Source organism: Lactuca virosa, chromosome 8, assembly GCF_052849685.1.
Source record: "Lactuca virosa cultivar CGN04683 chromosome 8, Lactuca_virosa_CGN04683_v6, whole genome shotgun sequence".
Classification (NCBI taxonomy): Eukaryota; Viridiplantae; Streptophyta; class Magnoliopsida; order Asterales; family Asteraceae; genus Lactuca; species Lactuca virosa.
This window is the reverse complement of record NC_136433.1, coordinates 119,486,467-119,491,627: the sequence shown is the minus strand read 5'-3', so window position 1 is coordinate 119,491,627 and position 5,161 is coordinate 119,486,467.

Here is a 5,161-nt window from a genome sequence, read left to right as displayed (position 1 = left end):
CCAAGCCTGACCCACTCATTTTCTTTGTATTACAGGTAGTGGCGTGAGAGCATAAGTTGGACAACTTGTGAAGATATTTTGTTTATAGGCCAGTAGTTGTATATAACTGTTGTAAGGCTTATAATGTACCGTTTATGCTTTTTGTCTATATCGGAACATGACATCCCGAGTTTTGTTATATATGAAAATACATTTCTTAAAGGAATGCTTTGATAAATTTTATTTATCATATTTTGTTTTGGGAACAAATTCTGCAACTCTTTTAAATCAAAGGATTACTCTGAAAATTATTTTAAAAGCATAAATTAAATCGGTCTTTTTTGGCCGTGATTTTGGGGATGTCACAGTTAGTATCAGAGCATTAGTTTAAGCGAACTAGGAATTTGTAGGATTTCTAGACTTAAACTTAGAATGCTAAGTAAAGATTGTGAGATAAGTGTCTGTTATATTTTAGACACGAGCACTAGTTTATTTTAGGAAAGATGCCTAAAATGCCTTTATGTGCTAAATGTTATATGTTGCCATATATGATATTATTTGTTCAGATCTACGGTTTGTTGCCAACCGGATCTGGAGACCTTATGTGTTTAGGATTCTAAGCGTATGACGACGGTATTAGAACTAGCATGTAAATGTTTCGGAGTGATATGGACAATTTAATTATCTATCGTGAATGAGGATCTAATTTCACCTTATTCGGTGTATAAATCAAAAATGGTAAGAACCAGAAGTGGCGTTGGAAACGCAGATGAAAACAGGAATCAACCACCTGTGATTGAGCGAGTACCTGTTGTAGAAGCAGCACCTGAGCCAATGACAATGGCTGGGGTACAAGCGATGATCCAAATGATGTTGGATCGCCAAATGGAATAAACTAGACGTTTGCTTCAGCAGAATCGCGAAGAACCTTCAATGTCGATTGAACAGCCCGAATTGAATGAAGGGCATTCGGAAGGAGGACACTTCAGTGGGACTGTTGGTCAAGCCAACCCACCGATTGTTAGGAAAATCAACCAGGATGGAGGAAATGATGGGCGTGGGTGCAAGTACAAGGATTTCATGGCATCCAAGCCACCATGTCTAACCGGAAGCCCGACTCCGGTGGAAGTTATACACTGGATCTCCGAAATGGAGACAATGTTCGAGAGTTGCGAATGCAGCAACAGACAGAAGACAGCTCTTGCGATCCCCTGATAAAATCTGGCGTGTTGAGTTGGTGGAAGCTGTTAGCTGAATCGATGCCCAATGGAGAAGCGAGAAAGATGTCTTGGGAAGACTTTGTGGTGCAACTCAAATTGCAATACTGCTCCGAGCAAGACCTTCTGGAAATCAATAATGAGTTTCAGAATTTGAAGAAGGGAAAAATGAGTGTTACTGAATACGCTGCTAGTTTCACAGAAAAGATGAAGCTTATCCCATATTTAGTTCCAACTAAACTCTCTAAGGTCAACAAGTTTGCCCTCGGACTACCAGCGGACTTTGGTCCAATGGTTAAGCAAGCAACTACATTGAAAGCCGCCATCTGGGCTGCTAGAAATGTTGAGACCCAGATCAGGGAGAAGGGTCTGGAGTGGTCAGAGGTTGGTGAGAAGAGGAAGTTCGACGGACCCTCAGGGTCCAGTAAAAAGGGTAAATTCTAGAAGTCTAGTTCGAGAGGAGGTGGAGGAGGCAAAGCGAAATGGTGCGACAAATGCAAGAAGAATCATCATGGGAAATGTGGCGGGGAAGCCACATGCTTCAAATGTGGAAAGCCAGGGCATTATGCCAACGAATGCACCCTTACCACGAAAGTCTGCTATGGGTATGGTGAAGAGGGGCACATCTCGATGGATTGTCCGAAAAAGAAGGAGGCAGCAAAGCCCAATATTCCACCAAAACCGAAGTCGAGAGCCTTTCAAATGACACTTGAAGCTGCTAAAGATGAAGTTGATGTCGCTTCAGGTACCTTTCTCGTAAACGAATTGCGTGCCCAAATTTTATTTGATTCTGGAGCCAACTACTCCTTTATTTTGCATGAATTTGGTAGAAAACTAGCTTTTCCTGTCGATAGACTAGATAATACTTTATTAGTCGAAGTTGCTAGTGGAAAGTTTATACCTGTTAGCCATCGTATGAAAAACATCTTAATTGATTTGGATGGGAATAAGTTCCACGAGGAATTATTGTCTATTGAGTTAAATGGTTTCGACATCGTGCTGGGGACGGATTGGCTTAGCGCCAATGATGCTGAAATATTGTGCAGAAAGAAGATAGTAAAAGTAAACCCGCCAGGGAAAGAGTCATTTATGGTGTATGGGGAGAAACGTAGAGTAAATTCTGGGATTATTTCTCTAATGAAAGCCAGAAGGTGTTTGGCCAAGGGATGTACATCGTATCTAGAATTCGTGATTGATGCAAAGAAGGAGAAAAAGGAGATGCAGAGCATTCCTGTCGTGTGTGATTATACAGAAGTATTTCCCGAAGATCTTCCCAGATTACCGTCTGATAGACAAGTGGAGTTCAGAATAGACTTGTTACCAGGGACGACGCCAATAGCAAAATCACCTTACCGATTAGCACCAACGGAGATGAAGGAGCTGATGATGCAACTTCAGGAGTTATTGGATAAAGGTTTCATTAGACCTAGTTCATCACCCTGGGGAGCTCCGGTGTTATTCGTAAAGAAAAAGGACGGGAGTATGAGGATGTGCATTGATTACAGAGAGCTGAATAAGGCAACGAGAAAGAATAGATATCCATTGCCAAGGATTGAAGACCTGTTCGATCAACTACAAGGTTCAAGTTATTTTTCAAAGATCGACCTAAGGTCAGGATATCATCAGCTGAAGGTGAGAGACCAGGATATCGAGAAGACTGCATTCAGAACACGATATGGACACTACGAGTTTTTGGCTATGTCGTTTGGACTAACCAATGCTCCAGCAGCATTCATGGATTTAATGAACAGGGTTTGTAAACCATTCCTTGATAAATATGTGATAGTGTTCATAGATGACATTCTGATTTACTCGAAAAGCCAAGAGGAGAATGACAGACACTTGCGAGAAGTCTTGGAAGTTTTGAAGAAGGAGAAGTTGTATGCCAAGTTCTCCAAATGTGATTTTTGGATTCGAGAAGTCCAATTCTTGGGTCACGTGGTCAACCAAGAAGGGATAATGGTTGATCTAGCGAAGATTGAAGCTGTGATGAAGTGGGAACAACCGAAAGAGATCCGAAGCTTTTTGGGATTAGCCGGATATTACCGAAGGTTTATCCATGGCTTTTCTTCGATCGCTACTCCATTAACAGCTTTGACTCACAAAGGAGCTACTTATGCTTGGAGTGATAAACACAAAGAAGCATTTGAGCTGCTAAAGAGGAAGCTATGTGAGGCACCGATTCTTTCTCTACCCGATGGAGTTGAAGACTTCGATGTCTATAGCGATGCGTCTGGCGTTGGATTGGGTTGTGTTTTGACCCAAAGAGAACGGGTGATAGCATATGCGTCTCGACAGCTGAAAGAGCATGAAAAAAACTACCCCACTCATGATTTGGAGTTGGCAGCGGTAGTATTTGCTCTAAAGATATGGAGGCATTACCTCTATGGCTCGAAGTGCAAACTTTTCACTGATCATAAGAGTCTCCAATATCTCTTTAATCAGAAAGAATTGAATATGAGGCAACGACGCTGGCTAGAGTTACTTAAAGACTATGACTGTGAGATACTTTACCACCCCGGTAAAGCAAATGTTGTCGCTGATGCTCTCAGTCGGAAAGTCAATCTTGAAAGAAAAATGCCAAGAGCGTTGAGAATAGAAGTTGTCTCGACAATTGTGGAGAGTATAAAGAAAGCACAAGAAGAAGCTTCTGAGAAGAATGACCGAAAGGGAGAACGTTTGGGCAAAACGTTAGTGTTCGGTATGAACAGTCACGGACTGAAGGTATTCCAAGATCGAATTTGGGTGCCTAAGTCAGGAGGAGTAAGAGATCTTCTGATGGAAGAAGCTCACAAAACCATGTACTCGATTCATCCCGGTAGCACTAAAATGTATAGGGACCTAAAACCCTACTATTGGTGGCCGACTATGAAGCTTGATATTGCAAAGTATGTGGCAGAGTGTGCGACCTGTGCAAGAGTTAAGGCACAACATCAAAAACCATATGGGAGTTTAGAACCTTTGCTTGTACCTATGGGTAAATGGGAAGACATCGCTATAGATTTTGTCACTAAACTGCCCAGAACAAAGAACGGTCACGACATGATATGGGTGGTCGTTGATCGTTTCACTAAGAGTGCGCACTTCATAGCAGCCAATGAGAAATGGTCTATGGATAAGCTTGCAAATTCTTACGTGAAAGAAATTGTGAGGCTTCACGGTGTTCCGTTAACGATTGTGTTGGATCGTGATAGCCGTTCACCTCGAGGTTTTGGAGAAGTCTACAAGAGGAATTGGGTACCAAGTTGTGTTTGAGTACAGCTTACCATCCACAGACTGATGGTCAGAGCGAGCGAACGATACAAACACTTGAAGATATGCTGAGAGCATGTACCCTCGAATTCCAAGGTAACTGGGATGAACATTTACCTTTGGTAGAATTCTCCTACAATAATAGTTTCCACTCGAGCATAAAGATGGCACCTCATCAAGATATGTACGGACAAAAATGTCATATGCCGTCTTGTTGGCTTGAGGTTGGGGAAAATCAGTTTATGGGACCCGAGATAGTCCATCAAACTGTTGAAAAGTTTAAAATAATTTGGGAGAGAATGTTAGCAGCTCAGGATCGTCAAGAGAGCTATGCTGACAACAAGAAAAGACCGATGACTTTTGAAGTTGGAGATTCGGTTTTGCTTAAAGCCTCACCGTGGAAGGGACTTATACGGTTTGGAAAAAGGGGAAATTTAAGTCCAAGGTTTATTGGACCGTTTAAAGTTCTTCAGAGGATTGGGAACCAAGCTTATAAGCTCGAATTACCCGAGGAACTGAATGGAATTCATAACACTTTCCATGTGTGTTATTTGAGGAAGTTCACGGGAGAAGTTCCCGACATAATTCCAATTTCTGAATTAAGGATTGATGAAAACAAAAGGTTAATTGAAGAACCAGAGGCAATCGTTGACCGAAAGACTAAGAAGTTACGACGCAAGATGGTCGAATTAGTGCTTGTCCGATGGAAACAT